The sequence below is a fragment of the Mauremys mutica genome, chromosome 2, assembly GCF_020497125.1.
Source record: "Mauremys mutica isolate MM-2020 ecotype Southern chromosome 2, ASM2049712v1, whole genome shotgun sequence".
NCBI classification, from domain to species: Eukaryota; Metazoa; Chordata; order Testudines; family Geoemydidae; genus Mauremys; species Mauremys mutica.
The window spans coordinates 214,981,808-215,005,438 of NC_059073.1; the positions used below are offsets into that span (position 1 = coordinate 214,981,808).

The 23,631-nt window shown below is 47.3% G+C and overlaps 1 protein-coding gene across 1 annotated transcript in view; it reads right to left on the reverse strand.

The window, feature by feature from the left end:
• TMEM108 (transmembrane protein 108) overlaps positions 1 to 21,688 on the reverse strand; it is a 353,527-nt gene extending 331,839 nt beyond the window's left edge. Inside the window, exon 1 of the mRNA XM_045008162.1 lies at positions 21,596 to 21,688. The gene's annotated coding sequence lies outside the window, so the exon portion shown is untranslated. The remainder of the gene's footprint in view (positions 1 to 21,595) is intronic.
• Positions 21,689 to 23,631: the final 1,943 nt, after the last annotated feature.

A 23,631-nucleotide genomic window follows, 5' to 3' on the forward strand; every position in this document is an offset into this window, starting at 1 on the left:
ATGAATTTTTGTTTTGGTTTTGGTTGAAAAGCCATTTTTTGGCAAAAAATGTTTTGATGAAAAAAATGTCGATCAGCTCTAGTAATACTAGTCTCTGCACAGACATCATACCTTTCATCTAAAGAGCTCAAAACATTTTACCAATGGTAAGCTTCACAACACCACTGCCATTATTATTTCCCTTTCACAAGAATGAAACTTAAGCATGATGTAGCCAAAAGAAATGTGATACTACAGTAATGCCTTACAAATGAATTAAATAGGCCACAGACACCCTCTCATCATCTCTTCCAGCCAGGAGCGCCGGCAGCCTTTTGGCGCCTTAGGCGGCGGAAGGTCCCGCCCCCAAAATGGCACCCCCGACAGAGGCAGCGGAAGGTCCCGCCCCTGAAATACCAACGAACATCCGGCCACCGCAGTCACCGCCCCCCAAATGTTAGCGCCCTAGGCGACCGCCTAGGTCACCTAATGGGTTGCGCCGGCCCTGCTTTTCCACTTCCTGCTATCAGATGGGAAGTTGAGATGAATAGAGAATTAGCAAAGTGTGCTTGTGACACCATTATTTGAGCTAGCATTAATTAATACACTGGGGAGGACTATGTAATCACTCTGAAATCAGAGTCTAATAGATAAGGGATTTAGGATTATTTAAGTTCCTTTAAAGTGTGCTGTTGAGATAGTGGAGTGAGGGAGCAACTTATTACCCCCTTAAAAGAGAGTGCCGTCCAGACTGGCACGTCATTTGGGAAAGCAGCTGGAAAAGTAGAGCATAGGATTAGTTTAAACTGGTTACACATTTTCTGGCTTCTTCTCCAGTAATGATGTTAGTGGCAGATAGGTGGGGGAAAGAGAAAAACCAAACCAAACCCCAAGATAATAGAGCAGATTTATTTTAAATTGGAAACACAATTTTGTTCTCAATAACAAGAGGAAAGAGACACCTTTAAAAAAATGGATTTAATCGTAGGTTCCTCGTGGAACATTTATTGTGTTACTAATTAATACCTTAGGGAAAGCTGATACAGTGACAAGTGTCTGCACATAAAGGAGAACAAAGGAATTGCAGTTATTCTAGCCAAATCACATAAAACAGCAGCAACAACTAGGCCCCTGATATGGCAATGAGGACCTCCCAGACCCAGGGGTACACACATGCTGTCCTCAATGCAAGATCAGAGCCTGAGACATAATCCAGCAACCAGTGAATCATCTGACACCATCACCTGCCTGGATATTGGTATTGCTCCTCATACAGATAGACAAAGTCTGCTACTAGACAGGAATAATCCTAGCACACCAAGGACTTTCTTAAAATTCTGATTTTCCTCAGTCACAGTGCAATTTATTATTAGAAATCACTGATAAGATATGGTACCATTGATTGATTGTGACTATATCCTTGGGGAAAGTTCTACAGAATTTGAAAGAAAAATATGAAGTTTCTAAGTGGTTTTTTGGACCATCTATAGAATTTAACAGAAAATTGTATTCCTGCCATAGAACACCATAAGATTTTTTTTAAAAACCTGTAGAACAGATGTCATTCTTTACGAAATTTGTTTCTATAGATTTTACGAGTACTTTACATAGAACCCAACTGAGTTCTTCCCTTTTAAATTGTGTAGGATTTTTCCATTGGGATAATGTGTTGATCTCCTGCCTCTCTTAAATTACTCCTTTATTATATTGACAAAACAACAGGATAAAGAGCTCAGAAGCTTCTGTGCATAATTCTGAGATGTTTCAGAAGGACCTATCATAACAAGTGATTGGGCAATATGACGACAAGATGAAGTTCAATGTAGAAAATTGCAAGGTAATGTCTATTAGAAAGAACAAATTAAACTCTGCATATACACTGATGAATTCTGAATTAGTAACTTGTAATCTCTCAGGAAAAAGATCTAGGAGTCATTAAGGACAGCTGATTGAAGACATCTGCTCAATGTGTAACAGAAGCCAAAAAAATGTGTGCACAATATTGAGGTGGATTAAGAAGAAAATAAAGAATAATAATAAAAATGTTATAATGCCCTTATCAAAATCCTTGGTGCATCCTAACTTTGAATAGTGCATTAAGGTGTGGTGATCTCATCTCAAAAATGACACAGCACAATTACAATAAGGACAAAAAAGCCATCTAGAGACTGTTAGGGGCGCATGGAGATTGTGGGAGGAGTTTTCAATACAAGGAGCAGCTAAAGAAGATTAAGAACATTTAGTCTGGCCAAATCCGTCTGCCAACCTTCATGTCATATTCAGATTAATAGGCAAAGGAAAGGGAAGGGGTTCCACTGCATAGGGATGGGTTGGGAGATGGAGAGCAGAGCAGGATGTGGGGAGCCCAAAGATGAGGGACTACATCATAGCCATTGAGCTATACTCCACAGGGGCAGCATCTGTGCTGCCATGAAAGGAATCAACGGTTTAGCCGGGAGTTCTGCAGCTATGTAAATCCTGCCAAAACTAACATGGGATGTGGGAACAGGACTCTATCCCGTCAAGCATCGCAGAACACCTGTATAAAAAGCCCATTACTTTAGCTTTGCATGGAGCCAGTGTTTGGACCTTTGAAAAGAAGTAGAATAAGGAGGATTTCATGACAGCAGCATATGCAATTATAAATGGTACAGAAGCCTTCTTAGTTACCCTGTCCCATTACATAAGAACTAGCTGGCACTCAGTTCTGTGTTGTAATTGAAATCGATATATTTAAAAATGTAGAAAAACATCAAAAATATTTATAATAAATTTCAGTTGGTATTCTATTATTGTTTAAGAGTGTGATTCAACTTGTGATTAATCACGATTAATTTTTTAATCAAGTTAATTTGTTTTGAGTTAATCACTTCAGTTAACTGAGATTAATTGACAGCCCTGCTAACAATGTTTTTCTTTAATGAGAAGATAGACCTTGAAAAGACTGATGTACAGATGACTCAAACACAAAAGAACAAAGTTAAGACTGCATATCTTTTTAGGTGATAAATCTGAGGAACTGTCGCAGATTGGTGTGTCATTAGAGGAGGTTTTAGAACAAATTGATAAACTAAACAGTAATAAGTCACCAGGACCATATGGTACTCACCCAAGAGTTCTGAAGGAAGTAGGGTTGCCAGGCGTCCAGTTTTCGACCAGAACTCCCGGTCAAAAAGGGTTACTGGTGGCTCCGGTCAGCACCACTGACTGGGCCGTTAAAAGTCCAGTTGGCAGTGCAGCGGGGGTAAGGCAGGCTCCCTGCCTGCCCTGGCTCTGCACGGCTCCTGGCAGCAGATGGCATATCCCTGCAGCCCCTAGGAGGGATGATCAGGGAAGCTCCACATGCTGCCCTCGCCCTCAGCGCTGGCTCCACAGCAACCATTGGCCAGGAACCATGGCCAATGGGAGCTGCTGCAACACTGCTTGCGGACATGGGCAGTTTAGAGCCCCCTGACCCCCCACACCTAGGGGTCGCAGGGATACAATGGCTGCTTCCGGGAGCTGCGTGGAGCCAGGACAGGCAGGGAGCCTGCCTTAGCCCTGCTGCACTGCCAACCAGAAACTGCCGGAGGTAAGTGCCACCTGGCTTGAGCCCGTCCCCCAATCCCCCTCCTTCACCCCAACTCCCTGCCCCAGGACAGAGCCCCCTCCCTCCCCTAACTCCCTCCCAGAGCTTGCACCCAAACTCCATGCCTCAGCCCCGAGCCCCCTCCTGCACCCCAACCCTCTGCCTCAGCCCTGCACCCACTCCTGCACCCTAATACTCTCCCACAGCCTGCACCCCCTCCTGCACCCCAATCCCCAGCCCCAGCCCTGAACCCCCTCCTGCATCCCAAACTCCTCATCCCCGGCCCCACCTCAGAGCCTCAGCTGGAGCCCGCACCTCCTCCCGCAACCCAACCCCCTGCCCCAGCGCAGTGAAAGTGAGTGAGAGTGTGGGAGAGCGAGCGACGGTGGGAGGGGGGATAGAGTGAGTGGGGGGTAGGGCCTCTGAGAAGGGGTGGGAAAGGGGTGTTCAGTTTTGTGTGATTAGAAAGTTAGCATCCCTAGAAGGAACTCAAATGTGTAATTGTAGAACTACTAACTGTAGTCTGTAACCTATCATTTAAATCAGTATCTGTAGCAAATGACTGGAGGAAAGCTAATGTGATGCCAATTTTTAAAAAGGGCTCCAGAGGTGATCCCGGCAAATACAGGCTGGTAAGCCTGATTTCAGTACCGGTCAAACTGGTTGAAAACACAGTAAAGAACAAAATTGTCAGACATATAGATGAACATAATTTGTTGAGGAAGAGTCAACATGGTTTTTGTAAAGGGAAAATCATGCCTCACCAATCTACTAGAATTCTTTGAGGGGGATGTGGACAAGGGGCATCCAGTGGATATAGTGTATTTAGATTTTCAGAAAGCCTATGACAAGGTCCCTCACCAAAGGCTCTTAAGCAAAGTAAGATGCTATGGGATAAGAGGGAAGGTCCTCTCATGGATTGGTAACTGTTTAAAAGATAGGAATCAAAGGGTAGGAATAAATGGCCAGTTTTCAGAATGGAGAGAGGTAAATAGTGGTGTCCCTCAGGGGTCTGTACTGGACCAGTCCTATTTAACATATTCATAAATGATCTGAAAAAAGGGGTAAACAGTGAGGTGTCAAAATTTGCAGATGGACTTAACTACCTTGAGTAGTTTTGTATCAAGGCAGACTGTGAAGAGCTACAAAAGGCTCTCTCAAAACTGGGTGACTGGGCAACAAAATGGCAGATGAAATTCAGTGTTGATAAATGCAAAGTAATGCACGTTGGAAAACATAATCCCAACTATACATATAAAATGATGGGGTCTAAATTAGCTGTTACCATTCAAGAAAAAAATCTTGGAGTCATTGTGGACAGTTCTCTGAAAACATCCACTCAATGTGCAGCGGCTGGCAAAAAAAAACTAACAATGTTGGGAATCATTAAGAAAGGGATAGATAATAAGACAGAAAATATCATATTGGCTTTATATAAATCCATGGTATGCCCACATCTTGAATACTGCGTGCCCCATCTCAAAAAAGATATATTGGAATTGGAAAAGGTTCAGAAAAGGGCAACAAAAATGATTAGGGGTATAGAATGGCTGCCATATGAGGAAAGATTAATAAGACAGGACTTTTCAACTTGCAAAAGAGATGACTAAGGGACATGATAGAGGTCTATAAAATCATGACTGGTGTGGAGAAAGTAAACAAGGAAGTGTTACTTACTCCTTCTCATAACACAAGAACCAGAGTTCATCAACTGAAATTAATAGGTAGCAGGTTTAAAACAAACAAAAGGAAGCATTTTTTCACACAACCTGTGGAACTCCTTGCCAGAGGATGTTGTGAAGGCCAACGCTATAACAGGGTTCAAAAAAAGAACTAGATAAGTCATGGAGGATATGTCCATCAATGGCTATTAGCCAGGATGGGAAGGGGTACTGAGCCTCTGTTTGCCAGGAATGGGCGACAGAGGATGGATCACTTGATGATTATCTGTTCTGTTCATTCCCTCTGGGGCACCTGGCATTGGCCATGGTCAGAAGACAGGATACTGGGCTAGATGGACCTTTGGTCTGACCATTCTTATGTTCTTATGTTGTTCTGCACTATATGAAGTTAAACACTATGAAAAGGTTCTATAGAATAGGACTGAAATCAATAGGATTTTGACAGAAATTGCTCTAAAACCTCCAGATTTTAATAATAGAGAACAGCCATCATTGCATACATTTTTGAACACTCTTAGAGAAAGAATATTTAATTATACACGATGGATCCAACAACCTACAGAAAAGACGGTTACTCACCTGTAGTAACTGTTGTTCTTCGAGATGTGTTGCTCCAATCCATTCCAGTTAGGTGTGCGCGCCGCGCGTGCACGGCTCTTCGGAAGATTTTTACCCTAGCAACTCCGGCGGGCCGGCTGGGCGCCCCCTGGAGTGGCGCCGCTATAGCGCTGAATATATACCCCAGCCGGCCCGTCCGCTCCTCAGTTCCTTCTTGCCGGCTACTCCGACAGTGGGGAAGGAGGGCGGGTCTGGAATGGATTGGAGCAACACATCTCGAAGAACAACAGTTACTACAGGTGAGTAACCGTCTTTTCTTCTTCGAGTGATTGCTCCAATGCATTCCAGTTAGGTGATTCCCAAGCCTTACCTAGGCGGTGGGGTCGGAGTGAGACGTGGCAGAGTGTAAAACTGCTGAGCCGAAGGCTGCGTCGTCTCTAGACTGCTGCACCAACACATAGTGGGAGGCGAAGGTGTGGACCGAAGACCATGTGGCCGCTCGACAGATGTCCTGGATGGGGACCTGGCTCAGGAAGGCGGCAGACGAGGCTTGCGCCCTCGTGGAATGAGCGGTGAAGCGGCCCGGGGGCACGCGAGCCAGCTCGTAGCATGCTCTGATGCACTGAGTTACCCAGGAGGAGATGCGCTGGGAAGAGACCGACTCGCCTTTCATGCGATCGGCGACTGCTATGAAGAGTTGTGTAGAACGCCAAAAAGGTTTCGTCCGCTCGATGTAAAAAGCGAGCGCTCTACGGACGTCGAGGGTGTGGAGCTGTTGTTCCCTAGGCGAGGCATGGGGCTTCGGGAAGAAGACCGGGAGAAAGATGTCCTGATTGAGGTGGAAAGCCGAGACCACTTTTGGCAGGAAGGCCGGATGCGGACGAAGCTGCACCTTGTCTGTGTGGAAGACAGTGTATGGCGGACCTACCGTCAGCGCCCGGAGCTCCGAGACTCGTCTGGCCGATGTTATGGCGACGAGAAAGGCCGTCTTCCAGGAGAGGTAAAGAAGAGAACATGTGGCCATCGGTTCGAATGGCGGACCCATGAGTTTGGACAGGACGAGGTTCAAATCCCAGGTTGGGGCCGGACGCCGCAGCGGCGGGTACAATCGGTCCAGGCCTTTCAGGAAGCGGGAGACCATCGGATTGGAAAAGATGGAGCGACCTTCCAGAGAAGGACGAAAAGCGGACACCGCTGCCAGGTGTACCCGCAAGGAGGAGACCGCCAGACCTTGCTCCTTAAGGTACCAAAGGTAGTCCAAGATGGTAGGGACGGGTACGACGAAAGGGTTGAGTCCTCGTTGGTCACACCAGAGCGCGAACCTCTTCCATTTCGCCAGGTAGGTGGAGCTAGTGGAAGGCTTTCTGCTCTCAAGCAGGACTTGCTGCACGGCTGCCGAACAGTCCCTCTCTGCGTGGGTCAACCACGCAGGTACCAGGCTGTAAGATGGAGGGATTGCAGGTTCGGATGGTGGAGTCTGCCGAAGTCCTGCGTGATGAGGTCCGGCCATAACGGGAGGGAGATGGGATCCCGAACGGAGAGCTCGAGCAGCAGGGTGTACCAATGCTGTCTCGGCCAGGCCGGAGCCACAAGTATGACGGTGGCTCGATCCCTCCTCAGCTTCTGGAGCACTCTGTGCACGAGAGGAAAGGGAGGGAAGGCATAGAGGAGGTGAGTCTGCCAGGGATACAGGAACGCGTCCGACAGAGAGCCCGGCGAGTGACCTCGGAACGAGCAAAACTGGAGACACTTCCTGTTCGCCTTGGAGGCGAAGAGGTCGACCCGGGGAAACCCCCACCTCTGGAAAATCGTATGTGCAACGTCGGGACGAAGGGACCACTCGTGGGAGAGAAACGACCTGCTGAGATGGTCGGCCAGCGTGTTCTGCACTCCCGGAAGAAAAGACGCTTCTAGGTGAATGGAGTGGGTCACGCAGAAGTCCCACAGGAGGATTGCTTCCTCGCAGAGGGGAGAAGAGCGAGCTCTGCCCTGCTTGTTTACATAGTACATCGCAGCGGTGTTGTCCGTGAGTACTGTTACACAACGGCGTTGTAGGTGGGAGCAGAAGGTCCGGCAGGCGAGGCGGATGGCACGGAGCTCGCGGACATTGATGTGTAGCGCGAGTTCCTGGGGCGACCAAAGGCCTTGGGTGTGAAGCTTGCCCAGGTGGGCCCCCCAACCGAGCGCTGAGGCATCCGTGGTCAGCGTAACGGATGGGCGAGGAGGATGGAACGGGACCCCCGCACACACGACCTCCGGGGTGAGCCACCAGCGGAGGGAGTCGAGGGCCGTCCTGTTGACCGTGACCACCATGTCGATGGGGTCTCGATGAGGCCGGTACACCGTCGCGAGCCAGGACTGGAAGGGGCGAAGATGGAGCCGCGCATATGCGGTGACATATGTGCAGGAGGCCATGTGACCCAGAAGGCGTAGGCAGGAGCGCACTGTTGTGGTTGGGAAGGCGACGAGATCCCGGATGATGGAGGTCATCGTCTGGTGCCGGGCGCGGGGAAGAGAGGCCCTGCCAACCGTGGAGTCGAGAACCGCTCCGATGAACTCCAGCCGCTGCGTTGGGAGCAAAGTGGACTTCTCGGTGTTGATGAGAAGACCAAGCTGCTGAAAGAGAGACAGAATTTCTGCCATCTGTTCTATCACGAGCTGACGGGACTGAGCTCGGAGCAGCCAGTCGTCGAGATACGGGTAGACGTGCATCTGACGACGGCGGAGGGCTGCTGCTACGACTGCCATGCATTTTGTGAATACCCTCGGCGCCGTGGAGAGTCCGAATGGCAACACGGCGAACTGGTAGTGGGTGTCGTTGACCACAAACCGAAGGTAACGCCGATGAGGAGGATAGATCGCGACATGGAAGTAGGCGTCCTTCATGTCGAGGGCGGCAAACCAGTCTCCCGGATCCAGGGAAGGAATAATGGTCCCCAGGGTGACCATACGAAACTTGGGCTTGAGCAGATATTTGTTCAGCTCGCGAAGGTCCAGGATAGGACGTAGCCCGCCTTTCGCCTTGGGGATGAGAAAGTAACGGGAGTAGAATCCCCTGCCCCGCCTGTCTTGAGGCACTGCTTCTATGGCACCCACGCTCAACAGAGTCCGAACCTCTTGCAAGAGGACTTGCTCGTGAGAGGGGTCCCTGAAGAGGGACAGGGAGGGTGGGTGGGAAGGCGGGGGCGAAACAAATTGAAGGCGGTATCCCGACTGGACTGTTTGAAGCACCCAGTTGTCCGATGTTAAGCGGGACCACACCGAAAAGAAATGGGAAAGGCGGTTGTAAAATAAAGGGGAAGGATCCGGTAGGGAGAGTGATGGGCCGTCCTCGATCGTCCCATCAAAAGGCCTGCTTAGCCCCCTGAGGGGTCTTGGAAGCGGCCTGGCCCTGGTTGCGGCGGTTGCCGGACGGACGACGGCGATTTTGGGTCGGACGTCTGCTGGTGTAGGGGCGATAGCGCTGTTGATAGCGGGAGGGCTGCGGCCGGAAGGGCCTGCGCTGCGTCGCCGGCGTGTGCATTCCGAGCGTGCGGATGGCAACACGCCCGTCCTTCAGGGTCTGGATCTGAGCATCCGTCTTCTCGGAAAACAGACCCTGGGTGTCGAAGGGGAGGTCCTGGAGTGTATATTGCACCTCCGGCGGCAGGGTGGAGGACTGCAGCCAGGAGATGCGCCTCATTGTCACGCCGGATGCCAAGGTCCGAGCCCCGGAGTCCGCGGCGTCGAGGGCGGCCGTAATAGATGACCGAGAGGACTTCTTCCCCTCGTCCAGCAAGGCGGAGAACTCCTGGCGTGATGTGGAAGGCAGGAGCTCCGAGAACTTCGCCAGGGACGTCAGAATGTCAAAGACGTACCTGGCGAGGAGGACCATGAAATTGCGATCCTCAGCTCGCAAACCCCCGGCGGAGTAGATCTTACGGCCGAGCAAGTCCATGCGCTTGGCGTCCTTGGACTTAGGCGCAGCGGCAGGTTGGCCGCGCCTCTCCCGGTCGTTAACAGATTGGACCACGAGGGAGTCCGGGGTTGGGTGAGAGTAAAGGTACTCATAGCCTGATGGTGGGGCTGAGTACTTCCGCTCGACCCCGCGTGCTGTGGGAGGAATGGAAGCGGGGTCTGCCATAGCGTAGTGGCGTTCTTTTGAATGGTCCGGACGAAGGGTAACGCCACGCGGACGGGCGCATCCGCACCCACCACATTGGTGATTGGGTCCTCATCCTCCTGGACCTCCTCTACGGGAAGATTCATGGACGCCGCCAGCAGCAGGTCTTGGAAGGCCCGGAGGTCAATGGGCGGGGGTTCGCTGGCCGCAGCCCCTGCCACCGCCTCGTCCGGCGAGGATGACAAAGATGCACCCTGCAGAACCGGCTCCGGCTCTACGTCCGGTGGGTGAGCCTCCTCCGAACCGTGAAGCGTGGGCGATTGGCGGACCGGATGAGCAGATGGCTCGTGCGGAGGAGAGGGAGGCGGCCGGCTAACAGTCGCTTCAGGGACCCTGGTGCTGGTGGTCACATCCCTCCTGGGAAACGGGATACCTTGACCTTCATGCTGTCCCCACGGGACCCAGTAGCCCCACTGCTCATGCGGAAGTCCTTGTGGGGTAGGCCGCCGGTGGGTAGTATCATCGGCACCGGAGGCTACGGAAGCCGTGCGGGATGGCCAAGGCGGTGCTGTAGTGCCGACGGACTGAACCGCTGACGGCGGGAGGCCATGCACCGTCGGCACCGAGGGTCGATACGCAGAGCGCCGACGGGATGGTGACCGTGAGCGTCGACTCCGACGGTGCCGGGAGCTCGACCGGCGCCGGGAGCTCGACCGGGACCGGGATCCGCGGTGCCGGGAGTGACTCCGGGAGTCGCGGTGCCGAGGAGACCTCCGATGGTACCAACGGTACGGTGACCTGGATCGGTGCCGGGAGTGCGACCGGTACCGAGATCGAGAACGGTACCGGGACTCAGACCGGCGTCGGGATGGTGCTCGGTGCCGTGAAGAGGAGCGGCGACGAGACTCCGAGCGGCGGGACGGGGACCTGCGCCGGGACCTGGACCAGGACCGGGACCGGGACCGGGACCTCGACCGTCTTCCACGCCGCTCGTCAACCGAGAGCGGTCTTGTCATCCTGGCTGGCTTGCCGAGAGAGACAACAGCCCGCACCGGCGGTGCCGGGGGCCGGAGGCTCGGAGCCTCTATGAGCCTGATGAGGTCTCTGGCAGAGGAGAATGTCTCCGGCGTTGAAGGCAGCCTTGGCTCAACCTCGGTCGGTGCCAGGGAGCGTGGCGGTGCCGGACTCGACGGCGCTTGCGGAGCCGGAGTCGAGGGCTCAGGGCCCGTTTTACGCACTGCCGCAGCCACTCTCGTGGCGGACTCTGTGCGTGCCTTCGCTACAGCCTTCGCCAGTCTCTGCTTGCGTGCAGGCGAGAGCGAGCGGTGCCGGGTCGTCTTAGGCGGCGGTTTAGGTACCGTGGCCACGGTGCCGGCGCCGGACGGTGCCGCGGGTGCACTCTGCACCGAAGAAGCCCTCGGTGCCGGCGCTGACGGTGCCGGGGGCTGGAGGGACGCCTCCATAAGGAGCTGCTTGAGGCGACTGTCTCTGTCCTTACGCGTCCGCGGCTTAAAAGCCGAACAAATGGCACACTTATCTGTACGGTGTGCCTCGCCCAGGCAACGGAGGCAGGAGCCGTGAGGGTCACCCACTGGCATAGGCCTCTGGCACGTTGCACAGGGCTTAAAGCCCGGTGCCTTGGGCATGAGCCCGCACCGGGGAGGGGGAGGGAGAAAGTACTCCCCCTATCCTTATCTAAACTAACTAACTACTAAAACTAACTATACTAACAGTAAAGAACTATATACAAAACAAGTAAAGAGAGCTAGGGATGTGGAGGACTACTGAGCACTCCACAGTTCCGACTGCCGTCACGGGCGGGAAGAAGGAACTGAGGAGCGGACGGGCCGGCTGGGGTATATATTCAGCGCTATAGCGGCGCCACTCCAGGGGGCGCCCAGCCGGCCCGCCGGAGTTGCTAGGGTAAAAATCTTCCGAAGAGCCGTGCACGCGCGGCGCGCACACCTAACTGGAATGCATTGGAGCAATCACTCGAAGAAGAAAGGTTAATTTTTAAAAGATATTTTCCATACGAGTTAGATGAAAGTGGATCTGCAGATTGCATTTCATGTAGTTAAGATGGGAAACACTATTAGAAATTATTATTAGCAGAGATGGGTCCAAACCAAAATCCCAGATCTAAACACCCTTACACTTTTCAGAGGTTTAAATTAGGGCTGTCAATTAATCATAGTTAACTCACACGATTAACTCAAAAAAATTAATCGCGATTAAAAAAATTAGTCATGATTAATCGCACTGTTAAACAATAGAATACCAATTGAAATGTATTAAATATTTTGGATGTTTTTCTACATTTTCAAACATATTGATTTCTATTACAACACAGAATACAAAGTGTACAGTGCTCACTTTATATTATTTTTATTACAAATACACCTCTACCTCGATATAACATGACCCAATACAACACGAATTCGGATATAATGTGGTAAAGCAGTGCTCGGGGGGGGCGGGGCTACGCACTGCGGTGGATCAAAGCAAGTTCGATATAACGCGGTTTCACCTATAACGCGGTAAGATTTTTTGGCTCCCGAGGGCAGCGTTATATCAAGGTATTTGCATTGTAAAAATGATAAACAAAAGAAATAGTATTTTTCAATTCACCTCATACAAGTACTGAAGTGCAATCTCTTTATCATGAAAGTGCAACTTACAAATGTAGATTGTTTTTGTTACATAACTGCTCTCAAAACAAAACAATGTAAAATTTTAGAGCCTACAAGACAACTTCTAAAAGTTGCAAAAAGGAGATGGAAAGACAAAAGCAGCACACACACAAAAAAAACCACCAGGGACCCAAGACAAGCTCCATTATTGTACCTTTCAAGAAATCTCAACCGGTATCAGGCCAAATCCTGGCAGTCTTTACTCAGGTAAATCAGTGGGAGTTTTGCCTGAATAATGACTAAATAAAATATACCAGGATTTGGTTCACTTCCTTTACGCTTTTAAATAAAGCTCTCTGAAATTGAAGGCTTTTGAACAACTGAAAATATTTAACACTTAGATTTAACATTGGAGAATAAGATACCACTTCTAGGCTCAAGATAACATGGATGACAAAGAAATAAGAAGCTGCAAAAGGTATTTGAGTTTGACAGTCCGCTTGGAGGGAATCAAAGACTATAGTTGCATTGCCTTTTCACAAAAGTGGCAGACACAGGATATTCTGGGGTTTCCACCAGAGTAAATAATTTACATAAGATACATGGGAATGGAGAATAAAGCACAAAAGAGGAGATTGTCTAGCTCTTATTGACTCTACAACAATCTTCAGTATGTACTTCATACGCCAGTCAGTTCTGCTCCTTACTGCTTTACTGTATTTGAGGCAGGTTCATTAAGCCAGATGGATTATCCTCTAGGTAATCTATTATGAAACTCATGAATAACTGAACTGAAATATTTTCTAATTCTTTAACAACAATTATCAAGTATTAGATTGATTTGCTATGAAAGCAGGGACTTGAGAGGATTTTAAATGTATACATCAGGCTTCCCGCCCATGGCAGGAGGAAGGCATCTGAGAGGGAGCCCTAGCCCAGACCCCATCTGGAGCAAAACCTGTGGCACCTCCTGTTCTGCCTGGTGGCAAACAAATCCACTTGAGGAGTTCCTCACCTCTGGAAGATCATGCTAGCTACCTCCGGGTGGAGCACCGACTTGTGATGAGAGAAGTCCCTGCTTAGGTGTTCTTGTTATCCGGAAGGTGACATACTTCTAGGTAGATTCCATGGTCAATGCAAAAGTCCCAGAGCTGGACTGCCTCTTGGCAGAGGGCCGAGGATCCTGCTCCCCCTTGTCTGTTGATGTAGAACATTGAGTCCCGTCAGGACTCTGACCACTTTGCTCGACAGGTGAGGTAGGAAGACCACGCATGCCCTGCACACCACCCTGAGCTCTTTGTCATTTATATGTAGGGTCGTTTCCTCTGGGGACCACATACTTTGGAACTGCAGGGTGCTGAGGTGCACCCACTAGCCAAGGTCTGAGGCATCTGAAACCAACTCGACTGAGTGAGGAGTGCAAGTGGGGTGGCAATCTGCAAGGGGCGGCAGTCCGTGTGTTTTTGCTGCCCCAAGCAGCGCGCCAAATTTCCGCCGCGGACGGGGGGGCAGTCCGTGTGCCGTTAGGGCAGCACGCGCATTTCCGCGGCGGCGGCGGCGGGAGTTCGCAGCAGCTTCTATGTTCAGCTGCCCACGGCAGCAGTTTGGCAACTTCTGTCTTCCAGCTGAAGACAGAAGCTGCAGCCGAATTGCCGCTGCCGCAGAAACGCGCGTGCCACCCTAACGGCACACAGACTGCCCCCGCCGTCTGCGGCGGAAATTCAGTGCGCTGCTTGGGGCAGCAAAAACAGTAGAGCCGGCCTGCACCTCCCACCTCCTAGTGCAACCCAGGTTGGATTATGGCCATTGTTAGGTATGATGCTTTATATCTAGCTACAACAGAACCAGCAGAGAAGTAGTAGGTTAACAAGCCCTGTTCCCAAAGCTCTGATGACAGCTTGGTTAATGCAGGTCTGCAAACCACTACAACAATAAAACCATGTTAATTTCAGAGTCCATTAAAAATGTAGGGAATTAAAAGAAAGCTTGCCACATGGAAAAATATAAGATCATTAGAGAATAATAATATTTTCAAGCTCTGAAAACACTTCTGCAAATTATTGAGCAATGAAAAAAGATTTAATTTTTTTAAACAATTACACTTGGCTGGATCCCTTTGATGCTTTAAATATGCCTTTAAAATATTCCAACAACATATAAAAGCATTGTCAGGGCCTTGTGGTTTAAAACCATCTTGCTGCAATGTATACAGGCCTTGTGTATCATTAGTCATCTGTCTACAATCTTTAGCCGCTCACTAACTAGGTTAAAAGCATTTTACATTGTAAACAAAAAGCTGAAAGTAATGGCAGTGCATCATTGGGTCTGATGCATCACTGCACTGCAGCCCCTTTAAGCCACTCTTTTAGCTGGGGCAGGAAGAGAAGGAAGATTGAGGAAGCCAGAGGGGGGAGGCAGAAATTCCAAAGAGCTATATGGTGAGGCAAAAAAAGAGGTAGGGGAGACAGAGAGAAACCAAGAGATGAAAAGTGATAGACTTTTATGGTGGGGGTTTATATAAATGAAGCAATTATTTATTTATGCACACTGACTGAATATGCACATTAGGACATTACATCTGTTACATGAATCTCCAATTTTCTGAACCTAAAGTCTTAACAGGCACGTACACCTGACATAAGAGAACACCACCCCCCCCGCCCCCGCCGGCGGAACTGGCTCTACGACAACCTCATACAGCCTCTCCCCACTCCCATAGAGGGGTCATGTAGGAATGGCCAAGGAAAAGCCCTGTGTCGTACCTGTTAGTAAACAGTAAACTTTTTAGTCCTCTCTCTGTTGTATGTTAATTTTTTTCACATATTAAACTATTCTCCCAAAATCTTTACAGTATTAGCAAAATATGTTTTAATCCTAAAGTAAGAGAATGTTGGTTATTAATCTGTGAGTGACCTGAATTCAGGATCTTCAGGTGATTAGATATCAGACTGTACTTCATTATGGCTAGTACTTCCAAGTCTGTGGGAAGAGAGGTGTCCAGGGAAATCACGCCCCCATCAACCTACTAGAAGTGGCTACAGATCTATAAACAAAACTGGGTGACCGAAAAGGAATACTTGTTAGGGCAGATTTTTCTGTAATGGACTGGGTAGTTGATAGGGACAATTGTTAGTACAGACGGGTTCTGTGAGGGATGAAACAGTAAAAATAACCAGATTCGAATTCACCTTAGCTTACCGATCAAGTAACCGAGAGAGAAACCATAAAATAAATTCTATAAGCATTGAGGTAAATTGAAAATATCAAAAGAGGACACAGTGAAATTAATCATGGGAAAGTATTTTTTCCCTCCAAAAAGGGGTTTCTTTGTCTCATACCCTATTAAAAAAAAGACAAATGTTTAGGGAATTAGGTGGGGGAGAATAAACTGCCGGCATCCCACTAGGTAAAGAGAAGAGAGATACAGAGGCCAGCTCTTTACCTTACACCAAGGGTGGCAATGTATCTATTCTTTCTGTAGAGACCTGCACTAATCTCTGAATTATTTAATCAAGGATCATCATTCCATTTGAGCCTGTTATTTGACCATCTCAAATTGTTATTAAAGTCAAACACGCAACACTTGGCATCAGCATGGCTGTGCTTGGCAATTGGTGATAGCTGGCATAGGCTGAAAGCACCCTCATTTACCTCCTTCACCTCTTCTGGCATTGAGGACAGCTCAGTATCAGAGCCAAATCTGGCAAAGAAACTGAAAGCAGTTTTAAAAAGAACAAAACTCACTTGAGAAGAGAATCCTCCCAGGTTACTGATTTCTGTTCTGTCACATATTCTGTGTAAAAAAACTTTTTTTTTAAACAAAATTAAATTAAGAGTGGCTACATCTGGAATAACACCCTATTTGCATCCATTCCCATTATTTCTGTGAAAGTCATGTTAATTTTGGAAGTATCACAATTTTTATAGAGCAAAAACACTACTATTTAGCACAGATTAGATTAACATTTACAAAGCACTTTATGAACATTAAATAATCAGTTCTCACAGCCCTCTATAAAATAGGTAGGTATTATTTTACAGATGGTGAAACTGAGGCAGAGAAGTGAAATAACTTACTCAAGGTACCACAGTGAGTTAGTGACAGAGCCAGAGAGCTTTGGATTCCCAAACCTGTGCTCATTTTGTCTAGACCGTGCTTCCTCCTAACATTGGACCCAATCCTGGGTAGGAAGTCCCATAGTTGACTTTGAAATGTCTAATTGTATGTCTACACTGCAATGTAAGCCCAGGCTCAGGCTCCAGCCCCTTCCATCTATACACAATGCTGTCTGATTCATGTCCGGGCTCTGGACTTTCTCCAAATTCTCCACATTTTTCCTGAAATGCTGCACCCAGAACTGGACACAATACTCCAGCTGAGGCTTTATCAGCTTATGATAAGGTGATTCATAATTAGGATTTTTTTTAAAAAGTGTATAAATCATAGGGCCAAATTTTGCCCTCAGTTATACTGGCACATCTCGAACACAGTCAATTAAATTGTGCCAGTATAACTGAGGGCAAAACTCAGCCTAGAATATTTTGGTGTATTGTAGGCCAAAGTCATTCCTATTTTAACCCATTTCAGGTGAATTTCTATTTTCTAGCCTCCCGAGAGACTCCCAAGGGCATCATAGGGCCTCTTATTATATTGTTCTTATAGTCTATCAGGATGTGGGATATTCTCTAATATCTGTATGTTGTTTTCATCCACCCATCAAGACTCAAGGGAGCACAGAACAGTTCATAGTTAGTGACCCTCTGCCCCAACAGTTCTAGCCTTTGATGACTTGGGGGTGGGGCAAAGGGACAATTAAATGCTCACCTGAGCATGATCCACTGCCTGGGAAAGCAAACAGTGGCAACAGATGTAAAGAATGTGGTGGGGGCAGCAGTTTTAAATTTCAGCCCCTGGAGTCTATTAGTGTGAATTTAACAAACTGTGACCATATACGCAGAGTTACTGTCATTAGCAGGAATCCAGCTGGGGCCTTTAAGCATCAAAAGCACAAGCCTCTGCCACTTGAGCTAAAGGAATAACCCAGTTGGTAGAAAGTAACTGGTTGTTAGAGATGCTGGAGCTAAACTCTAAAGGGACACCTACTAAGGGCTTAACTACACTTGCAGGTGTGCAGCACTGGGAGTTACAGCTGTCTTCGTACAGCTGTGTAGGGAAAGCACTGGAGTGTGGCCACACTGACAGCTACCAGCGCTGCAGTGTGGCCACATTTGCAGCATTTGCAGCGCTGTTGGGAGTGGTGCATTATGGGCAGCTATCCCAGCGTTCAAGTGGCTGCAACATGCTTTTCAAAAGAGGGGGGTGGGGTGGAGTGTGACAGGGAGCGTGGGGGAGACAGAGAGAGTGGATTTTTGGAGCTGACACTGTGTCAGCTCCCTGCCTTGCAAGTTCTAAGGACTGGAAGATACACAGCACCAACCTTCAATCATTTTAAAAGTTTGGACCCCTTCTCCCACCCCTCTCTTATTCACTGAATGCAAATAGCCTTCAGACCAGATAAGCAGCTGCTCCAAAACGGACTCCCCCGCCGCCGTGTTGCTTCTCTCCTCAAGCAAACACTAGCTGTGAACATTCCAAAAGAATCCCCCTGCCTGCCTCTGCTGGAGCAAACAGTAGCTGTGTTTGTTTTTTAGATAAGCAGCTCCGGGAGCCCGGAGTTCACAACAAAACAGCAGAGTGGCTGAACAGGCATTCTGGGATACCTCCAAATACCTCGGAAGCCAATTACAGCGCTTTTGGTGGCCACACTTGCGGAGCAGCGCTGCATCACCAGCGCTGCAATCCTTATACCCCAGGCAGAGCAGGAGTACAGCCAGCGCTGCAGCCAGGGAGATGCAGCACTGTATGTGCCTTGCAAGAGTGGACGGTGACTAAGTTGCAGCGCTGTAAACCCACCACCAGCGCTGCAACTCTCCAGTGTAGCCAAGCCCTATGCCAGGTATTACCACTACATAGACACTGCCCTGCCACAAGATACTCTGAAAACATTTTATTCCTCTCACCCAACTAGCCACAGGTAAAAGTTGTGTCCTAGTTGGTAAAGGGGGTACAAACTGTACTATCAGTATTACGTCTTGTACTGTCACATTGGCGCAGTTTCACTGGCTGAGTTACAGTGCAATGTGAATATGCCCTATTGCAGTAACTATTGCACATGGCAGTCTTACAAAATTCAATTTATCTGCTCACCTGGGGTGAGAAATTATTCTATTGGATAAGTCAAATATCTTAATTTTTTTTGCATCTGGACTGGTAAATTTTTTGCTATGGTTTTGCAAGCTGGAGTAGTGAGTAATTAGTGAATAAAATTCTGCATCAACACAGCTGATAACCCTAATCACACCTCATATGTTCAAAGAGGAGAGGGGGAACTGCCTATTCTAGCATTTGAAATAATTTGTGCTCAGTAATGCAGCTGATGAGACTCTGTCTGAATTGGGCATATGTGGATGACAGCTATTAGATTTCTTGTGGATGAATGCTATGCACATTACATATCCACTTGGCTGCATCAAAAAAGTTGTTAAAAAAAATACAGGCTGCCCTCCTTTTCATTCCATGTAGGTTGCCTAATTAAAAATGCCTGTCCTTGTCTCCCATGCTCTGGACTTGCATGGGACGGAAGAGTGGCACAGGCAGGATGCTCAGTTCTATGGAACAGAAAATTCTCTAGACAACAACAACAACAATCATTCCTTGCCCTTAGTTAACACCTCTTCATCCAAGGATCTGTAATTTCCTTGCAAAGATGGGTATTATTACCTTCTTACAGTTGGGTAAACTGAGGCACGGAGCCGGCAAACTAAATTAAATTATTTGTCCAACTTCACACAACATAATCAGTGGCAGAGCCAAGAACAGAATCCGGATCTCCTGACTCCCCTGCTTCAGCCACTGGACATTCCCTCTCCTGTTTAAGGAATGGATTTCAACTTCAAATGGATTCTCTGGAAAATAGGGGCTTTAAGGGATATAAAAAGAGGGGAAGTTAATATGTGGGAAAATGAGTTAGATTCTTAGGATTCTGGATCTCTCACCTAGAAGGGAAAGAAGAGAAAGAGACGAGAATTGCCACAATGGAAGGCCAAAGATGCAAGATTTCATTTTAATGTCATTTCAAAATGACATTTTCTAAACAAATTGTCTATTCAAAATGAAATGTCAAAATGGTTAGTTCAGAAAGTGTAATAACGAAACACTGACATTTTGCACACAAATTTCAGGGTATTTTTTTTTCCAGCTGAAACTACTCACCAAATTTGACCTGAATTCAGTTTCAGTGCCTTGGAATTATGCACCAAAATTTTTCTCTCAGCCCTATTTGTCAACACACAAAGGGTGGGGGTAAGGAAGGCCCAACGAATGGCCCAAGGATCTGCATATAAGAGCACAAAGGCTGCACTATAGTCACAAGAGTTGTTGGATTCCCTTTTCCTTGCTCCCCTTGCAGAGATTCGCCCCAGTATTCAGGCTGTGCACTAGAGGGAAGGATTCGGGCCTAAGAGACTGATGCTTTGACTTTACCCTCACGTAGAATTCTACTCTAAATTACCCCACTACTTTTAGCAGGATTATGCTCTCTGAATAAAATGTACTTACATTAATATGGGCTGTAATTACATTTACCGCTAGTCACCTACGCTGAATCAGGGGAGAGTCGAAGATAACATTCAGAGACTAAAATCAGAATTCCAAGTCAGCTTTTTCGTTCGTTTTTTAATGGGAACTAGTCAAGACAAAGGCAAGAATGTATCAGAAGTGTATAAATGTGGGCTCATTTTCCAAAAGTGCAATGTATTCCATGTATTCGCTGTCATAATAATATTCATGAGACACCCACACCTCAGCCCCTAGAGTGATTCACAAGCAATTAAAACACAATCAGCACAATAAAAAAATAAATAACCTTAATTAAAACACCTCACAGGAACCTTCTCAGATGCAGAGTCAGTGGGGAGCTGTCTGTCTTTGTGTGATTTTACATATCTGTCCGCTAACTTGGAAATCCAAATGCAATATGCAGCTTCAGGGATATCATATGGATTTGGTATACTCCCTGAAGGACTCTGGGTCTGTACACCAATGAACAGATAATAACCATACGTAGATTATTCATCCCTGATAGCTATAAGTGATGGGTACATTTTTCATTTGAAAAACTACATTTAATTCAATAAACATTAACAGTAATCCAATTCTGGGTGCCTTGATAACACACAACATCCTTTTATGCCATCCCACCTCCTTTAAAAAAAAAATCAGATACTGTTTCTTTACTGAATGCTGTTATGTTGTAGTTTCTGGCACCTAACAGTGATTCTCTCAATCTTTGTATCTCCATTTACCAACCCTATGCCACTTCTGTGTGTAAAATTCAAAGGGAACAGTAATGAAAGCCAGACTGCTAATATACCCAACTTGTCAGCATAGAGATGAAGCAGAATTCCCTACAGTTTACTCATCGGCAGTCCTAACTTGTTCTAAGCTTAGGCAGTTGAAGTTAAAAATAAAAAAAAATCAGTGCAATATTCCACAGGTAGAGCATAGAGCCACAAAACAGTGGGTTTGGCTTGAAAGATTGAGAGACTTGTTTTTGAGAACACACACCCAACAGACATTCCCTGTGTATTAAACCCTCAGACAAGAGAAAAGATTCTTTGTTTTATTGAGTATACAGATATGTGGCCTGATCCTCCTAGGTCAAAAATCCCATTGATTTCATAATCGATTCTCAAACACTGCAAGTCTGGGAACTATTTTATGTCCTGCCTCAGAATACATGAACTGATATACTAGAAAATGCTAATGATCAATCCTTTTATATTTCAATACTCAGCAGCTCAACCTGGAACCGAATTTTTGATACACAAAGTCTGGATAAGAGGTTAGACTTTATCTTGGTTACAGTAAATGTATTTTCCTTCATGCACACAAAAATCACAATTTTGGGGTTCCATTTTTATATGCAGGCCTATCTGCCTCACAACATGGATCCCTATAATTTATTACAGTGTAGCTGCAGATGAACATAAATGTTTTATCTACTTAGAAACATACCATGGCACCAAATCATGCCCCAGGATCCATTTGGAAAGCACTCCTGATTGTGCAGAGGTGTCCTCTATAACACAGTTCCCTTAGTTTCCATGCAGAGCCTGCTGCAGCATCAGAAATCTGCACATGAAGTCAGAGGCTTTATGCACATGACACACTTCCTGCAACACAAGACACCAGCAGAGAATCTGCAGAAAAGTTAAGACAGCACTCACACCACCACCTCCTGTATAGATTCCAGGTGCAGCAGTGAATTAAAGAGACCATGGCAACACAGCTCCCATGGAACCACATTACTAAGAAGTTAAAGGGTGAGGAATAGGGGTCCCCAGAGCTGATGTGTAGAGACAAATTTCATATAAATGGCTTTTGCCTCAACTGGATCACAAGGTATTTGTGGGTTCTGTGGGTGTGGGAGGCGAGGAAACCCTCATTTTCTAAAAGGAATGATCCAGAGGAAACTCTGTGGGAGGAAGCTTTGCAGAGGTTTCCTCTGGCATGAGCTTTTCTTCAGTAAAATAATCTGGTGCAATATTAATAATTTGCCACAATAACATCTTGAGGAAGTGAGTTCCATATGTTAGTTATATGTTGTATAAAAATACATTTCCTTTAATCTTTTCTGAATATGTCATTTTCTAATTCCATCCGTCTCTGCCATTATTTGCTGAGCACTGAAAGAGTGCTTGGCCATGTACTAACTACTTATTAATGGTTCTATCCCTGCTATTTTTATTCTCTATCTTTCTTTCCAAACTAATCTAATCTTTTTTACTCCTTCCAAAGCCTCATAACATTTTCAGTGCCCATTCTCTGAGCCTCTTCTATTTGTGTTATGACTTGTTTGAGATTGTTATTACTCATTCCAATGCACTATACACCAATGGTAAAATTGTCTCCTGAAAAATAGTGGAAATTTCAGTAAAAATAAAAAAAGAATTCACATTTTGGGTGGGTTGGAGGCTGAACAATAATTCAGGTGAGATTGTATTATAGGGATAGGTAGATGGGCTTATGTTCTTATGGGAAAATTTTAATTGGAAAATCTTCTTGTAATTTAAAAAAATTGATTAACTAAAGTTTAGCACTGAAAATTTTAGATTTCTAATTGTGTATTTTAAAATTTGGTAATTGCCTCAAACTCTGGATAGGCATCAAAATAATTAAATAAATAAATAGATGCATATAATCAGCTTCCTCTCCTTTTCCAGAAGGCTTCAGGACCGTTCCTTGTCTGTGACATTTATTATTTACTTCAAACAGTTAAAGCAGGTGGGCTTGTGTAGTATCCTAGCTCCCATTACAAAATGCTTAGACCAGGTTCCTTTTTTTGTTGTTGTTGTTTTTTCTGCTGTACTTTTTATGCTTTTAATTCACTGTAGCAGTGCGGCAGCTCACCCTGTGGCACCTCCTGTTGGTCATCCAGGGAATTAGCTCTCTAGCCTTTGGAGCGCCCTCTGCAGGCCCAAGTCTCACCTGTCCTTGGCCCCACATCCCTCCCAGACCCCAGTGCCCCTTTCCCTTGGATGCTGCCCCCTGACAGTACCCCTTCAGCTCTCTGGGTCTCCCCTCCCAGGGGAACCCCCAATCCCCTATCCCCACCTCACCTCAGTCTTGGGCTACTGCCAGTCACCATCTAGCCCCCACTCACTGGGGCAGACTGCAGTGTAAAAGCCACTCATCATAGGCAAGGGGGGTTTGGACCTGCTGCCTCTGCCTACCTATGGGCTGCCCCCTGTGGCCCCAATACCTTTCTGGGCCTTTAACAAGGCCTGCAGCCTGGGGGGTTGCAGGCTGGAGCTCCCCAGCTCCTCTAGCCTTTCCCCAGCCCTGCGCCACTCTGGTACCCTGCTCAGCTGCCAGCAGCCAGGCCCTCCTCTCTCAGCAAGCTAGAGAGAGTTCCTATCTGAGCTCCTGGCCCACTGCCCTCTTATAAGGGCCAGCTGGGCCCTGACTGGGGCGTGGTCTCAGATGTAGCTGTTTCCCCTTTCAGCCCAGGCTTGCCGCTTACCCCAGCAGCAGCCCTGTTGCAGCCTCAG